Genomic DNA, 19,472 nt, shown 5'->3' on the forward strand with positions numbered 1-19,472 from the left:
TCTCCACTTTTCTAATTTTGTCATTAATCATATTCTCCAATTACTTTAAAGAATCAGTTTCCCTTCCCTTAGAAAACCCGCCAAGGTCTTATCTTCTTTAGTTAGAGATGGCCTTGAAGGTACAATCCTCCTCTTCCCCCCTCCCAACCTTAAACTCAATCTCTTAAAGCAATACACAAGTTTAACATATGAAATGGCTACTTCTTCATCTCTTGTCAAGCAATGACATTCCATGGTAGCAGTGTTGACAGACCTTTAGAGAACCAGGACTAGGATTGACATAAAAACATTGCTCAGAGGTGATTTTGTCAAGGCCTCAAGACGCTACCTCTTCCTAGAGATGGGCCAAGTCCTCATCTGTTTTGTTTTCATGATTGTTGGGGATTCTTAAATGTACACTGCAAACTATCTGGATCCATAACACATCTAGGTTGGACCATCTGAATGGTTACAGTGCTGTGTAAGGAATGATTGGCAGTCAGGCACATCTTGACCAGGAACTGATCTGACCACAATAAAGAACAGATTGTAATTTTCCCCACATCCAAATCAAGAAGCAAGTGCTTGAAGCTGATACATCCAAGGAACTCTGCCTTGTTCCTTTGGCTTATCTGAACACAGAGGTACTCACATACAACCACAACCAGAACAATAACAAGAAGTGTTAATATCACTTTATAATGTCTTGGAATACTGCATCCAGTTTTGGTCACCATGATGTAAAAAAGATGTTGAGACTCTAGAAAAAGTACAGAGAAGAGCAACAAAGATGATCAGAGGACTGGAGACTAAAACATACAAGGAACAGTTGCTGGAATTGGGTATGTCTAGTTTAATGAAGAGAAGAGCGAGGGGTGACATGATATCAGTGTTCCAATATCTCAGGGGCTGCCACAAAGAAGAGGAAGTCAAGCTATTCTCCAAAGCACCTGAGGGCAGAACAAAAAGCAATGGATGAAACTAACCAAAGAGAGAAGCAGCCTAGAACTAAGGAGAAATTTCCTGACAGTTACAACAATTAATCAATGGAACAACTTGCTTCCAGAAGTTGTGAATGCTCCAGCACTGGAGGTTTTTAAGAAGAGATTGGACAACCATTTCTGTGAAATGGTATAGGGTTTCCTGCCTGAGCAGGGGGTTGGACTAGATGACCTCCAAGGTCCCTTCCAACTTTATTATTATGATTATCATCATCATCATCATCATCATCATCATCATCATCATCATCATCATCATCATCATCTCGGCTACTGATAAAGTGTCACAATAGATCAACTCCAATCTTCCCCCTCTTCTAGTGTTGGGTTTGGTACAGGACTCAAAATGTGGTTAGGCAAATTTCAGTAACACATGTAGTTCTTCCCACTCATCCACCATACAACTGTGGTTAGAGATATGGTCTGATTACAGACAGAACTAGCATAAACTTGCATCAACTCGAGGCTAGGTGCCAAAATGTCTTCAGGTAGGAGGAACTGAGTCAGAAGAGGAAACTACCACCAAATTGTTGATCTGTCTTCCTCTGGTGTAGCCTACTCTGCTTCCCTGGTCTGATGCAATTAGGCTATTGCAGCCCTGTTCCCTTTCTATCAACTCACTTCAAGCTCCTACCTATCAATTAATATTATATAGGTCTATGTCCCTACCATGGATGCACTGATGAATTTTATGACAAATTATGAAAGGGGTTAAATTTAATGTCTAGAAACTATGCAATCTTACTAATAGAAAAATGGTTTATAAAATTGGATAAATGGAAGAATCGTGACCTACAGGAAGTTTGATTAGGTAAAAACAATAATGTAGGTGATACGTTAATAGAGTTTTATAAAGATAATTCTTTGCTTATTGATCAATGTGAAGCTATATAATACATACTTTGCACATAAATTTCTGGAAGGACAACATCAGAATCAGATCAACTACACATTATGAATCAGAAGACAGAGAAATATAATCAATCAGTCAAGATATTTCCAGTTGCAGATTGTGTAACAGACCATGAATTACTGCTGTCAAATATACAGTTTATGTTTAGATAATTCAAGAGAAATGTTCTGGTGAGCCCTGACATGGAGGGCGCATAATTAAAATATAAAAACATGTTCAATACATTTGATTTATGCCAAACTTGAGATGCTATGGGAGATAGTAAGAGACATTGTGAAACTGATGCAGAAAAACACCCTTTCAACCTTTCAAAGAAGAGATCCCAGTGAGTTTCAGAACAAACTTTCATGATATCTAAAGAGGATGTTTCTATCTCCTGCACTAACAGTATATTGAAGTAAGCAGTTTTTTTTAAAATCCCATTTATATCCCGCCCTTCTCCGAAGACTCAGGGCGGCTTACAATCTAAAGCACAAATCAATGTGCTTAGCAATAGTTATATAGAAGACTGAGTGTACTCTCCAGCCAAGTATCATTACTTATATAAGCAGGAATACATTGGTTATTTGTCAGCACTTAATTTCAAAAGCTCTTTAGAAGGCCAGATCCTGAAGCTAAAACTCAAATACTTTGCCCACCTAATGAGAAGGAAGGACTCACTGGAGAAGAGCCTAATGCTGGGAAAGACTGAGGGCAATAGAAGAAGGGGGCGACAGAGAATGAGGTGGCTGGATGGAGTCACTGAAGCAGTAGGCGTGAGCTTAAATGGACTCCAGAAGATGGTAGAGGACAGGAAGGCCTGGAGGAATGTTGTCCATAGGGTCGCGATGAGTCGGACACGACTTCGCAGCTAACAACAACAATTTCAAAAGCAGCTTTTCTTTCACTGAATTGTATAATTCCTGTATATTGCTGTATGATGGTTAATTGTTAAAGAAACCTAGTGTGGATTTACTCATGCAGCTGAAGACTTATAGTTACCTCGTTGTAACTTACTTTTGCAAGACACTTGGAATGCATCCTACCTCTGTCATTTTAGGATAGATGAGAGAAAGAGACAAATGGAGGGTAGAATGTTTTAAAAGAGAAAGTAGTAGGTGAAGAAATCTGATTAAGGAATGCATCTGTTTCTTATTCATTTTTTCATGAAAAAAATATATATCGCCATGTGTTTTTATTTTAAATTTGTATGCATGTTTTTATCCTTGTGTCAACTATTAAGTAAATAGAAGCATTGAGAATCCATTTTCCAGTGAAGTTTGGTTAGGAATATTTGTATACATTGTGTGGGAGATAATTTGACAGCTAATTGGATCTTTGAAAAGAGTCAACTCCCTGCAGAACTTGTAATTTGAAATACCTGCTTCTTCTGTACTGCTCTTTGCCATATGCCAATAATTGTTTTGGATATGAAGTTACACTACCCTTCAAAGTGCATTTTTGACATGCTTTGCCACAGCTTTACATAACGCAAAACAGTGTGACATAATGGGTTCCAGCACAACAAACACAACTGGAACAAGGACTTAAATTTAAACCAAAACCAAATGCAATTTCTCTTGTTTTCTATATCCTATTTCTGAAGTTAGCACGATTTCCGAACTATGTGTGGACATGACATTAAAGCACTTATTAATGTTCACTAGATTTAGCTTGGGGCTTTGATGAAAATTGTACTGAAGATGTGTGGGGAAATGCGTGGTGTGCCAAAACTAGCCACCTTAAATATTTAAGAACTCTAAAGTCTGTCATTAATGGGAACATCCCCTTTCATTAATTGGATGTTAGTATTGGCCAGCTTCTTTAAGCTGCCAGAGATTGGCGGGAGAGAGATAGAGATAGAGACAGAGACAGAGAGATAGAGAGAGATGATAGAGATAGATAGATAGATAGATAGATAGATAGATAGATAGATAGATAGATAGATAGATAGATAGATAGATGGAGAGAGAAGTCATGTGTTTGCCAGAAAATGTTCAATGTTTGCATTCATAGAAAGGATTGTTTAATCTCGAGAATAGTGTTCTATCCCGGAAGGTGTTGCAATTCTCAAGAGCATCCTCTGCAGTTTGTACTGGTATCATCTTCTTCAAACATATATGCAGCACGATCATTTTACATTCTGCATAGTGACATGATGTGAAAACATGTCTAGGCACAAAAGGTGCACATATGGATCTAGTTAAGTCCATATGTCCATATAATAGGTGCTTTGTTTGGATCCCCTGGGGTGGTATCTGCCTCTCATCAAAGACCAGTATTAGCAGTACAGAACTGGAATGTCTAAGGGCACATTTATAACACCAACAATACCCATATGACTCTAGTCTAGGGCAAAAATTAATGTCTTCTGAATCCAGTAGCGTCGTCAGTTAGTAAACAGGATTGGATGATTTTGTTTTAAAGACTTCCTTCTCTTCAGGATTTCTCACATTTACTAATCAAAACAAATAGTGGTATGTCCTTTACATGCACACTATTAATTTATCCCTTTGGGAAACTTGGTGCCATGCACACAAGTCAGTGATTATGCTGTTGGAAATTCTGGGAGATGTCCTTCCAACATATCTCCAAGACATGAATTTGGAAGGTTGCCTGCAACCACAAAGTGTATATAATCACTTTTATTCTGAAGAAGACGCTGATTGTTTCATTCAATTATCAGCTTGCTTAGAGAGGTTTAGAGATTTTTTTCCTGATTCCTAGACAGCTACTGCCACATCTGTGACACTCTAATGGTGAATTTAGATGTAATATCTGAGTATTTGTATCATTTGTTGGTTTACAGGTTCTGGGGACAAACGGATACTTTTTCTTTTAGTTTCATCCTATTACTGTAGTTTTTCGACTGAATTCAATTTTTTTAAAAGTGAAAACTTAGACTAAGAGACTAAGGAGAAAAGAGAATGAAACGTCCAAGTTACATCACCCCAGTCATACCACAGGAAGGTTTTTTCCCCCATACAAATAACTAGACTGGAAAACAAGTTTCCAGTTACTGTCTCACTTCATACTAATTAATTTTCTGAAGTTATAATTGTGTCAAACAAAAATGCCACTGCAATTGCTGAACTGCACGTTTAACTGGTTAAAGCGAGGCTTTTCAACCTTTTCACCAATTGTACCACTTTTAGGATATGGCAACATCCGAGTACCACCAGTCGCCTAGCAAGGTGTCAAAAACTTGATGACCAAAAAAAAAAAAGGAAAAAAGTGATGAAGTACAGGTAGTCCTCAAATTACATCAGTTCACTAAGTGACTGTTTAAAGTTACAATGGCACAGAATAAAGTGCCCCCCAAGCCACAGCCGAGCAAGACACCTGCCTGCCTTCCTGGCGGCGCTCTTCCTCCTGTCCGAAGTTTTCATTGTTGTGAGCATTTCTGTTGAGGATTGGCAGCGGGGGGGGGGGGGAGTTTGGTTTTTATTCCCTCCCACTGGGTGGTTGCAGCAGGTTTTGGTCACTTCACATGACCCTGGGACACTGTGACTGTCATAAATATGAATCAGTTGCCAAGCATCTGAATGTAAGTCACAAGACCCCAGAGATGCCACAACATTCCAGCTGATTGGTGCTTCTTCTGGGCTCAGAAGTGCCAGGATCAGTGCCGAGCTCCAGCTGGAGCCTGGTGCTGATCCTGGTGCTTCCGCTGAGCCCTGACAGCCCTGCAGCTCCAGCCATCTCTCACTCAGGCTTGTGCGGTGCTGCCACCAGTTCAGTTCATTCCCCTCCTCCGCTACCACTTTTCTAGGATGGTCGTGTACCACCTTCCAGGTGCCAATGTACCACAGGTGGTACCCGTACCACTGGTTGAAAAGCCCTGGGTTAAAGATGGCTCAATTGCAAAGACTCCTGGGTGAAGGCAGTGAGCAAAGCTCTGTTATCTTAGGCCAGGGGTAGGCAACCGTGGCTCTTTTATGACTCATGGAATTCAACTCCCAGAATTCCTGAGCCAGCCCTGTCTTAGGCAGACCTTGAGCCAGAATCTTTCTAATATTATTTTCCACAGGCAGGCGTATTGCTCCTGTATCTACTAACAATAACTGAAAAACCATTCTTAGACAATGTATTCATGTTTATTTGATTCAGTGTGAGTAAATTTTCCGCAAAGTCTTCCTGAGATCTTTAGTGGCACATAAGAAGCTATTAGCATCATGGGAAAAGTGGTCTAGGAAAGAAGAAAAAGAATTGGGAGACAGATCATATAACATATTGCAGTGCTTCAGAATGTCCCCATTCTGCAACTGTCCTAGCAATTAAATAAAATAAAAATGACTGAACAAACCCAAATGTTTAGCCTTGATTGAAGACAGTGAAATAACATTTTTGAGTAAAAACGTTTTGTTCCATGAAATGACTTCACTTGGAATTTCCTGTGGGATAGAAATGTTACATTTTTGAGTAGCTCTCTTATTTAGGGAAAAGAGAATATCAGAATGGTAAAGTTATTACACTTTTGTGAGTGTACTTACGTTTGTAATCCACTGACTGGTAATATAGAAACCTTGGAAGCAGTTGAAATCCAAGTCCTTCAGAAAATATCAAGATATTTCTTCCATTATTTTATGTTAAGACCAGATGTCACAATTTTTATGATTGGATCAAGCTGTAAATTAAATTTGTAAAACATACATATTTTATTTATTTACTTATTAAACAAAGTTATATAACTGTCCATCTCACTGATGGCACACAATCAAACAAACTTTGAGGCATTGATTTGATATATTTCTGATAATGTCATAAATACACATGCTTTATTTTTATTACTATCAGTATGATCATATTTTGTTTCTTTGAAACTCTATATGCCAAATAATAGGGGAAAACACTTGTGTTCTTCATTAGCCCTTCTGTTTAGGAGATATTTCATTTTAGTCTTTTATAAAAATGCATTTGTGACTACTAGTTTCTTTCATTGTTCAGAGGTACATGTGTGAGGGGTTTTCCCCCATGACATAGAAATAGCAATAGCACTTAGACTTATATACCGCTTCATAGTGCTTTACAGCCCTCTCTAAGTGGTTTACAAAGTCAGCATATTGCCCCTAACAATCTGGGTCCTCATTTTACCGACCTTGGAAGTTTGGAAGGCTGTGTCAACCTTGAACCGGTGAGACTCTAACTGCCAAACTGCTGGCAGCTGGCAGTCAGCAGAAGTAGCCTGCAGTACTGCATTCTAACCACTGCGCCACCAGGGCTCTATAAATAGAGATGCTTCCACTGAATTGTTAACATGTATGGTGTAATGGTGACCACAACACTTATTCTTATGCTGTGCCATGAATAGTCTCCTTTCATTTAAATCTGGATATTACTGACATGATGGCAAAGTACGAGGAAGAATTTTGTTTGGCTTCATTTATGAGTGAACTGATTCACACTTCCTGACTCACACATAGCCCCAAATCCAATTATTCTTTGGACTCTGCACTTCTCCAAATCTCAGGTCCTGTTAAGGGAGACATATAATAATAACATCTGGGATTTGCGTTCAAATGAAATTTAATTGACAGTTGAACAATCTGGGATTTGGGTTCAAAACCCAGAGTATTCAACTGTCAACTAAATTTCATCCTGAAGCCAGGGCTGTATAGAAAGTAAATATAATTTTAGAGAAAGAAGCACTAAATACAACTTTGAATCTCTGGTCGGACGAGTACTGGGTATCATGCTGCCAACAGAGAGACTTCTTTTAGGAAATCTGAAGTGTGAACCACATATGGCAAAGTTAAGTGCAGATCATCTGATTCTGTGCTTTTGCGCCAGCTTGAGATAACAAAAGGAGAGCAGGTGATAAGGTTTGCCAAATGTCTAGTAAGCCACTAATTTACTTGATGGGTTGCATTTGGCATTATGACTCAGAGGTTGCATAAGCTTCCTTTAAATTATGAAGAGCTATAGCCTTAATTCTTCTCAGATGGCAAAGCTGCTGCTGAAAGCCGCTTTGAACCTCCCTTGAAAAAGTTTTTGGGCCTGACAATGGAGCTTTAATTTCCCATAAGGCATCAAACCAATTCCATCAGGACTACTGTGGCAATTCTTATCTCTGCCATTATGGTCTACTGCCATAAGGGAAACATATTAAGCCTTGTTCGATCTCGTACAGGTATTTCAACCTGGCGTCTGAAAGGATTAAAAAAATCTGTACTGAAGACATTATACTGGCCGCCTGTTGTTTCTGGAAAAAATTGAAAACTTTGGTTTAAGATTCTATATAGGTAGAAGAACTACCTTAAATCATTTGGGTCGATGTCTAAAATTACCTAATTCCCCAAAGCATTTGTTTATTTGCGTTCTTCCACATCCATTGCATAAAGTCTTAATCTGCAAAGGGAAACTTCACCTTCCTACCAACCCACTGCATTAACATTCTCCAATTTTGGAAGATACATCCCCACATGATTTTATATTGGTTTTGATCCATTATAATCCATGCAAACTATCTCACAGCAGAAATTTTATCTTGCTAGTGATGAAACACTCCTGCAGAGGGCAGGGCAGACAGGGTGGTGAGGGCCAGCATGCTGCCTAACTTATAAAGCTCTCATTCTTTTTTGTCAGGGCCTGACCATCTGTGGGTGGAAAAGGACCGTTATTGCACAGCAGGAGTCTTGTTGAGCTTGGCCCGGGTCTCTTTGTCTTCGCCCCTCCTGATCTTGAAGGAGGACGGTGGTATATATACTGAGAAAGAAAGAGGAGAGAGAAGAAACCCTAGTGAGAATTTTGCAGGGAAATGGAGGTGGTGGAGTGGTGGCAGTTTTTTTTTAAAAATGACTGATGGTGGGAAGAGTACCGTAAAGTCAATGAATAATTCACTGTCCTGCTTGAGTATCTTGGGAATGTGCCATGTAAAACAATAATATCTTCCAGTAAGCAGGAAGGAGACTGAGAGAGAGAGTGGCGGGGGAGAGGGAGAGAAAGCATTTGGATCTTTGCATTGAGTTCCTGCCAGAACTGGATAGGCCACTTTTCAGAAACTTTGCACATTTCTTTTATTAAATATTTGATGGGGAGTTCTGCTTCAGAATATAAATTAGTATTGATCTTGTACAGGAGGTTTGACAAATAGCATTTATGACTGATCTCATTGACTCCAAGTTTTCTTATGTTGCATTGATTATTGCTCAGAATACCTGTGACCACCGTGTGGATCAGAGACAGAAAACTGCAAGGTACTTGCAGGCATCTCTTTATTTATTTACTTTTTTAAAAAATTTACACCATATTTCTTAACCTCAGAGGTGTCGGTGTTTTTTTTTTAAAAAGCTTTGTTGTGAAACTGATGTAAAAAAGGGGGAAGAGCTTTGATCATATGGCCACATGCACCATCTTGACTTTGTTTTAATCCTTTCCCCTAAAAGACTGGCTATTTCCTTCTGATAAAATAAATAAAATAAATATTCAGAGACACTTGGCAAATATTTGTGTCGAAACCCACCCACCCCCATTTTTGTCAGGAAGGCATAAACACATTTGGGCTGAAAGCTAGTTTAGTCCTTTGAATAGCAAGCCATGGGTCTATTCAAGAAGTGTCTGTCCCAAGGCAAAGCATTACAATGAGATTGAAATGGTAAGATGGCTCTTGAGTATTTAGCATTTTTCTTCTTCTATTACATAATGTTTACAATTTAATATCACCTTTTGGAAGGACACAAGGGCAGCTGTTAAAGCCTCCATGCAGCTGAGGGGGGGCCCTCACTTATAAGAAACCCGGATTTGTCAATGACAGTGGGCTGTACCAGATCAAAGAGGTTAGTTATTGGCACCAAATCTAAATATATACAGTCAGCAATGCTAATGAATGTAGGCCTTGAATTAGTTCAATATTTCTATTTCTCCATTTGTTCTTTGTAAAAAAGCCTAGATTGTTTAATGTATACTTTCCTGCTTTGCCAAGGACAATTATATTAATTACCCAGAAATCTTTGCATATTAAAAAGTTGCTTTTTACAATAATGTAATTTAGGAGGCTCTATGGAGTTTCTCCTTAATTTTATGAGATATGTTTAAAAGGCTTACATATTCCTTAGTGAACTAGTCTTATGCCTAAATTACCACAATACAGCTTCTTTTTATTTAGATTTTGCAACATGCTTGCATATTATTGTGGGACAGAGGTATTTGGAAAATTATTAAAACACAAAAAAGAGGGGTTTTCAGCCTCTGTATATTACATTCCATGCCTTTGACATACAAAACAACATGATTGTAAGTATGAACCCTGTTTTAATTCTTAGAGAATGATGACCTGCAGTTTTTAATTCTTAGAGAATGATGACCTGCAGACAGCCAACCTGTAAACCTGTGTGATCATTAGTAGAACTGACCATGATAAAAATCCAAAATAAACATTTTCAGATTCTGCAACAGAAGAATTTTCTACTAAAACATCCTTTGGGAATATTTGAAGTCACAATGGTAAAAGAACACCTACTTTCTGAATTCTAAAGACATTCAAATGCAAACCTTGGCATGGTCAGTCAGCAGGCATAACAGGCAGTCAAATTAAATCTAATTTAAGATACAGATGGAAATTTCAAGGAAAAACTTTCCTTTTTTCTGGTGGCAGCTTGTGAGAATAATTTTAAGCTGAAGAGTATTTTGTGGGAGGGAGAAAGACCAGCTACTGTCATACAATTTACTTGTCAGAAATTATATCTGCAAGATTTCCAGTTGTAGAGGGCGGACAGTAGTGGGACGTGCAATTTCACTTCTCCTTATAAACTGTACCAGTTCAGCAACTTAGTCTAAAATGTTTGTGCATAATTATAAATAAAGTGAGAGGAAAATATAAATCTAATGTTCCAACTACAAACAAAGTCTATATTAGGAACCAAAGAAAGACAAATCCTCTATACTTATTCATTTGCTATGTGAATTATTTTTTCCCAAAATTTACTGCCATAAATTAGGGAGGATTTGTTTCTCTGTAATTTCTGGTTCCAGAATGTTTCTCAACCTTGGCAACTTTAAGATGTGTGGACTTCAACTCCCAGTTGCTAAGGTTGAGAAACGGTGATGTAGACTCTGGTCAGATATAAGCATAGAATAGAATTTATGTACTGGAAAAATATCAGCATTGTGCTGGTTTGCAAACTAGAAAAACTATAAGAAGAATGGCTGCTGCTTGACCTGTTTGCTAACACTTGTAGTTCTACCAGACAATTTGCATCTACTTATATAATACTTGTCTTCTTAGGTAAAACCACTTTACGTTTCTGGAATTCTTCAATGGCAGTACTGTCCCAATCTTTGTCAAGAATTTACCTGTGTAACTTGAAGGAGAGTTAGACCATTATCAGAAGAATGCCTTTCTTGTCAGTGGATGAGAGAGCAGTTATGTATTTTGACTTCTTTGCCTGGTGACAAGCAATCTGGAATGAATGAGAACAGGGAGGATGTCTGGATGAAACTATCCCAGAGAGACATATTAAAGTCAGTAAGAGGTGAACTATGATCTTTCAGACCTCAATCCACATATTGTAGGCTATATTTTTCCAGATGAATCATTTGAAATATGAATATGGTATGCCTGGCCTTTATTTAAGATGTCGTGGGGAATAGCTACCAGAATGTGTTATCTCATGGGACATTTTTAGGTGTGAGTCAAAATGTAAGATTCCTCCTTCCCCCCTCATTCAAAATCTCAGTGTGCTGCAGAATGATTTGATTCTGAGCAAACCTAATTAAACCCACAACTTGTCAGAGATTTCCCTATGCAGTCAGCCTACATTTTATTTTCCAGTTTCAGACTAAGGCTATATATATCATGCATAGAGATATATAGTTAAGGTCAGACAAGTCTTAGTTGAAACATTGGTTAGAGCTAAAAGTACCCAAAGTGCTAGAATTACAGAAGAAAAAACTTCCTTATGTATTTTGTAATTTTCTTTGAGAGAAAGTACTATTATTAACCTAGAGCAAGACCTGTGAACTGGGGAGTGGAGCAGATGGGGACTCAGAGACCTGCAAATCTGCATTTCTTTTGTGGGACAAAGAATAATTATTCTTGCTTTAGAGATGTGGAGTTTTCAGCTTTGGGCTAGCCTGTTCTTTTCATTTGATCTATGATTTCAATCCTGTCCTATCCAAATACCCCCCCGTGTGTGTGTGTGTGTGTGTGTGTGTGTTTAAAGTCTAAAGTTCAGAAGCCTAACTTATCACAGTGATGGCGAACCTTTTAGAGGCCGAGTGCCCAAACCGCAACCCAAAACTCACGTATTTATCCAGGGCTGCATCAGCATTGTGGTGCTCTCGGGGGGGGGGTGTCAGGGGAGTGTGGCCCACTGGGTGGGTGTGGCCAGGGTGGGTATGGCCACCTTGATGTTGCTTGTGGGGGGATGCCTGTGGGGGCTGGGCAGGATTGGGGGAGATCCAGGGGGTCTCTGGTGGGTGGAGCGGTGGGCAGGAGACTCATCCTGCAGGGTGACGCAGAGGGTAGGGTTGAGATGCCATTGCTGTGGGGCAAGGCAAGGCGAGGCAGAGGTGGCTTCTGCCTGAGACCATTGTCCTGCACACACAGAGGCCAGTGAGTGCATGGGGGCGTGCTCTACCACCTCTACTCGAGCTTGCTAGGCGGCTGCTTCGCCTCGTTTGTGCTGGGGGGGCTGCCAATCCGGGTGCTGGCGGTGGCCTAATGGACCTGTGCAAGCTGATGGCGGTAGCAGCAGGCGTGCCCACAGAGCGGGCTCTGAGTGCCGCCTCTAGCACGTGTGCCATAGATTCGCCATCACTGACATCAGAATGTAAGAACATTTTTTTTTTCTATATCCTGAGCTGAAATCCAATTCTTTCTTCTGTAGGGCAATTAGGATTTTAAAAAGCTTCCACTAGTGGCAATGGAAACTTTTGCAATGACTAATTACCATATGTGAGGGTGCTGCTGGGAAGGGAGGGGATTAGCTTTCCATTTGCAAGGTGATATCCAGGCCATAGCATATAAGTGTTGCTTGAGCAGGGCCTGCGGGATTGTCCGGGACGCTACACATCCTCTTCATGACCTGTTTTCCTTGTTACCTCCTGGGAGGAGGCTTCGTGGGATCCGAAGCAGAAGATCCATATTCATACAATTTCAAGGTTGTGAACTCTCAAGCTTCCTGTTTCTGCTACTTATTCAAGATGGACAGTGATTAATATTTATATGTAAGGGTGTAGGTATATACATATCTATGTATATAGCATGTTTATATGTGTATTATGTACATGTACACTTTTGAGAGCAGGCAGCAGAATTTCATTTTTAATGTGCCAGTGTGCCCACAGTAAAAAAAAAAGACAATAGAGGTTATCTATCTATCTATCTCCTTAAAAAATCCTAGTGCCAATCCAGTTTTGATGTTGGCTATACTATAGCTATTCTGTTGAATGTTCTCCAAATAGTTTATCCACATTTGACATCCAGTAACATTTAAGAGCTGATGAGTTGAATCATTTGAGAAACATACAGTACACAATAGCATTAAGTGAGTTTCAAATATGTAACTTGGAAGCATTCTCTAAAAAATCTCTTGCATATCTGCCTAAAACACCTTATATATATGACGTACATAGGGCAATTCCTGAATCTGTCTGAATGATTGTTATTTGAATTTTTTGTTTATTCTCCAACATATTACTGTATTAGTTTCTGAATCATTTGCTTAGGTAGCCTAATAAACTGAAATGATGATGATGATGATGATGATGATGATTATGAATTTCTATATGACATTGACAACAGATGTACAAATATTCCTACTTATCTGTGGACCCTGTGGTTTAAAAACTAGCTGCCCATAGCACAAGGCTTCTGGAAGTGAGGAAATTCACATCCCTAAAGACAGGTCCCCATCTAGGTCTGTCTATCATCTATCCACCTATGTACCTGAGGTCTTATCTACTCTGAGCTCTTCTGAAGGTTAACTCTTTCCATTTCACCACTGATCACACCTATTGAGCTCTACATAATATTCCATTGGTAGTAATATACTTTTCTTTTAAAAAAAAATCTCAGTTCTAGCTATAAAGTATTAAAGTATGGATAATTCTTTGTTCCTTCCTCACTTCCAATCTCTTACTCCAAAATATAATGTAATCCAAAGAAGCACCACAATTAGGCATTTTTTTAAAAAAAAACTTTCAGTTGGTAGAAATGATATATGTGATGTGGTAAGAGGTAGAGGAGAAGACCATTTCCTGGGAAGGTTTTGTGGACTCATTCAAATTCTAAACCTGTAATTTCCTTAATCCAGATATTGGTTACCAAATTATAACTTTCATGGTACAAGTCTGTTCTCTCATTTACATATTATTCATATTGCTGTCTTATAACAGCAGTTTTACATAGCAGCTTTGTCATATTTTCCATTTGGGAAGTCAGAATATAGCATTATTCTGGCAATGAAGGTATACTAAGCTTTTTAGTTCTCCTGTTATCCTGGTAGGATTCTTTAGTTATTTGCAGTTTGAAACCATTGTTTCTTTTAGGAACTTCTCTCTGAAAGATATAGTGGCCTTTGTTTTGCTGATTGAATTGGGATTCTGCTTACTTTCTCTGTGTTTGTTGGATATTGCTTATGAAAATGTTACTTTATATCTTAATGCAAGACTCTAATAAGCAGAGTTTGTCTATCATTGACACAGAGTCTATTGACTATATGTCTGATAACAATAAATGCCCTTCTTCATTTTCATAATATTTCTATTCTATATGAATCTTGTTTAACGAAGCTTACTGCTTAAATTAAGTCATATGCTTTTAACATACTACCAACAGCTGAAATAAATTTCAAGATCAAGGGGAGCTTTTAAATTAATTTTTAATAAAGAAGATTTTTACAAAGAGAAAACAATACAAACTTAAAGAAAAAAGAAAGTAAAAAAAGAAAAATAGTCATAAGTAAATGAAAGAAAAAGAAAAAAAGATATAAAGGTGTGGCTTCTGATCTCCTTTACAGCAGTTATAAATGCATTTAAATTTTATCCTCTCTCTTCAAGGCAACTTCATGGCTCTTTCTTTTCATATTCTAGCTTTTGTAATCATTAATCTCACAAATAACAAATTCATTTCTCCCATTTTCAACAAAAAAATCATAACAGGTTTCCAGTTACTAACAAATGTAGTTATTGCCTTTCCCCCTTTTCCCTCTAACTTCTCTCTTTCCCTGTTCAAATAGGAGGGATAAAATATATGGACCAGATGGAATACTTCCAAGCATGCTTAAAGCAAGAGAAGGAGCCTGTTATGAGCACATAAAATGATGGCATTCATTGTTCTAAATAAAATGTTTTTTTTTCACAGCTTCAAAGAAAAAAATGGGCATTTTTCTCCATCTTTCTCCTATATGTTTGCATCCATAAACCTTTTAAAAGTAACTTACTGCAGGGATTGTAATCAGCAACAAAATAAAATGGTGGGAAATACCGGTGGCTGCTCCAGATTGGTTCCTTCCCTCGTTCTGCAAGTGTTAGCAAAAAGAGAAGGTCCTGGTACCAGATTTGAAGAATGAGGACTTCTGCCTTCCTAAAGATGCAGCTGAAATCTCATTGCAGTTTTGATCTTTCTGAAATGCCTTCCTAAGGATGCTCTGAAAGAACCTCTCTGCCAAAAACAAAACAAAAGAAACTTTTAGGCATGACTTAGAGACCCATTAAAGATGGGACTTAAATGAAGGTGCTTTGAGTATCAAATGAACAGGGCAATCGTGCATCCATGTAGAGCAACTCTCAGTTATCAAAATCTAGTCAAATTGCAGCTGTGAATCTCAGAATGAGACAACCTCTTGAGTTTCTGCAAATCAACAGAGAGCTTCCAATCTTCAAACTGACCCGTTTGTTTCCTGCCTGTTTCCAGGAAAGGCAGGAAAGACGAGAACCTCAAACTAGCAATGCAAGGTAGGACCTTGTCTTTTGAAGGGGCCTTGCTAAACCTTTGTGAAAAAGAATTGTTATATGATCCATTCTTTTTTTTAGATACCTTTATTAGGTTTTTTTTTCCACACCAAAAAGCTAAAAGAACTAACAAACACTAATAATTAACATAAGGGAAGGAAACAAAGTAAAGGAAGAAAGAACAAAGTCAAAAGTGCAGAAAGAAAGAAAAAGAAATATAAAGAAATGACCTCCAATTTTAGTTTAGTTTAGTTTTATTATATTTGTATACCACCCTTCTCCCGAAGGACTCAGGGCGGTGAACAGGGCATATATAAAAATACAGAATACAAAAATTAAAAAGAATTAAATAGTAGCCCAGCTAAAACAATCAATAATAATATAAAAATCCCCATTAAAACCCCAACACATCCCCCATCAATTATAACAATTATTATAAATGTAAACTCTTATTCTAAGGTTCCAACACTACTTTCATTGTTTTCTATTATCTACTATTTTTTTCTAATCATCAAATCCATATAACATAATTTCATTTTTTTTCTGTCTCAAGCAAAAAGTCCAAAAAGGGTTTCCAATCAGCATTAAAACTAAGCAATGTCTTTTCTCTAATCAAAGCTGGCAATTCCATCATCTGAGCAAGTTCCATCATTCTCAACATCTACTCTTCCATTCTGGGTATTGTCAATTTTTTAAACTGTTGGGTATTTCAAAGTCTTGTTTTATGAACATAGGGGGAAAAAAGTAGGTGTATGCATCTGCAGTGGTGTGGATTTTAAAGATTTTCACTTGAATGGCAACGTTTCTATCATAAAGAATTCAAGATTAATGCTTCTATTTATTTCACACTAATGATTAAATGATATTTCTAAGAAAAATAAAGTAAGGCTAAAATCAACAGTAGTAAGAGAGACACTGTGAGGATGAAAACCTTTAGAAAATTTTCTTGAAGCTCTTGGGAAATAAGGATTTTCACTTGGTGTTCAAAGCACCATGCCTTATAGAGGTGGAAGACAGGAGACTCAACATAAAGAAGGAGATGCTGCTAAGGAAAATGTATCCTCGTAATTACCTGTTTAGTATGCTCTTGTGTATAATGCTATTTACATAGGAGATCTTTCATTAGGTGTTTCTCCTCAATGTCAGGCAAGGAATGGAAAAAGTGTAAGCCTGCCAACCTTCAGATTCATCTAATGCTACCATGTCACTGTCCTATTTTGGGTAATTGGAATTATAACATGTGGGAGGTAGATAGGACTCTTAGCTTGGCCAACAGAGCACTGAGGTCAGGCTTATCTTCAAACCAGGAAATGAGTGAGTTTAGGGCAATTATTTTTTCTATTGATCTTTGTTATAGAAACCTTAGGCCAACCTCACTCCGGGGATGAGCCGGATTGAAATTGCCTCATTGTATTTATGGCTGGGAAAAACCAGAGGAAAAGATTTATTTTCCTTTTTCATTTCAGGAGAAACATGAAGCTCTTGTGGACTCAGGAACACAAGAGGCCCCTAAGGAAACCTTCACCTTGTGGATTTTGCTATGTGGAGTGTTTATTTTGTCATAGACCTGAATCTGCTTAATCCACACTGTTAACTAGAATGAAATAAATCTGCAGATTGCATTTGCTTTTTGTAGCTCATTCATGTGGAAATGAAAGACACTTGGCTCACATTCTCACTGTGTTTATTTGTTAGTTTATTATATGTGGCCTTTGTTTCACCCTCCCTCTGGGTTTCCCCCCCCCCTTATTAAATTTAAAAAAGTTGATTAGCCTGATTGTTAATATTTGCTATATGAAGTAGTTCCCCTGTTTATGAATAATCTTTATGAATAAGGGTGGCAATCTGCCATCCTCTGGAAACTGATTATTGTAAGGAATTAAGCATGTGTATTTGTGTGTGTGTGTGTGTGAAAGAGAATTTGGATTTTAATTTATACTGAGAAATTCTGCACAGCTCTATCCTGATAGTAAAAAAAGGTCTTGCACTAAGAAGACTGTGTTAACTCAGCTCTTCTATACTTCTTACAAGGCTCCTTGTGTGGTCTTTAAGCAATCATCTAAATGGTTTGAATGGGGGAATAAGGAAGAATGTATTTTATGTATTTTGAATGTTGCGCTTTAAATCCAAATAAATAAAAAAAAACCATACACAGTCACACCCATAGACAATGTTGTGTAAACACAATAAAATCCTCTTCTGCACTACTTTCTTTACCGTTGTTTGAGGGCACTATTTTCAAGGACCACACAGAGAGTGAAAACTTAGGTTTGAAATAGAAAGTGACTGTACTCCTATATATGATCCTTTCTTTCCGTAAACTGCAGTAAGGCAATATCTTCAGAGCAAAATCTATAAAGATTCATAGCTAAACATGTGTGAGAGAATGAAACTGATAAATAAAATATTTCAGATTGTTCAATTCACATTCATGCAGAATTCCCAACCAATTCTTCAGCTTCACAGAAGTTTAGGTCTTCAATTTTTTAAAATATTAATTCCTTTTTAAATGTATTTTGCTTTTAAAAAAATGGAAAAAGAGACAAAACCTCCTTTTGGTAAATATGAACTCTGTTTAGTGAAATAATACATTATTTAATCCATGTTTCTTTTTCTCTTTTTTCTCTATACAAAATAGTAGATGGGCATCTAATCATCTGTGTCAATAAATATTTCATCTTTTAAATTATATGTCCTTTTATTATTAATCTTATTTTTATATGATGCATAAGCAATACAATTTGACCTTGAATGTATGTCTTATATGCTTCCTATCCAAAGATTTGGGCACTTGCAGTTTATAAATTCAAATTAAAGCATTATAAGGTCTGTTGAACAAATTCTTTTTCATTCAAATTTCTAGATACTTTAACAATTTTTTAAACTTTCTACCAAAATGTGTCACAATTGTCAGATGATGGACTTCTACAGAACATTGCTTCTCCTTTTCTGTCCCATGTGAGCTTCCGCCATCCCAAAGCCAGTCCTTTCATTAAAAAGAATGCTTGATGGGTGGGTGGGTGGGGGAACCATGGAAGGGGAGAAAGGTTTCTTTATTTTTTAAAAAATTATCTTTGTATTTTACTGTTGTGGGGGACAAAGTGGTCATGGGGCTTTGTCTTCTTTTGAATTTCAGGTACCAAAATAATTGATTGCTCTTGGGTATTAAGTATGTTGATTTTGGTGCAAGAGGTTTCATCAATTGCTTACTGGGCCAGAAGTATAAAATTTTTGGAAAAGTTGAAACTACAGAAAAATTGCATTTTTAATAATAGTAAATCATTTTGTTAACATTTAAAAGTAGTATGATAGGATTATTGCAGACTATTACCTTTATATCCAATGCTGTATGTTTTTGTCCTGTAAGTTAAAAGCACTTTATGAAGGGTTTTTTTTTGAATTTCAAGTCTATAGCCACATGTCTATTATATTACAGATATGATTACCTATAATCATAACTATATGATTAAGAGACCTGGCGGTGCAGTGGTTAAAGTGCAGTATTGCACGCAAACTCTGTTCACAGCCTGGAGTTTGATCCTGATGGGGCTCAAGGTTGACTCAGCCTTCCATCCTTCTGAGGTTGATGAAATAAGGGCCCAGATTGTTGGGGGCAATATGTAAATAATGCTTCTACATTGTAAACCTTGCGTTGTAAAGAGAGTGCTATAAAGAGAGTGCTTTATATAAGCCTAAATGCTATTGCTGTT

Source organism: Vipera ursinii (assembly GCF_947247035.1).
Source record: "Vipera ursinii genome assembly, chromosome: 1".
NCBI lineage: Eukaryota > Metazoa > Chordata > Lepidosauria > Squamata > Viperidae > Vipera > Vipera ursinii.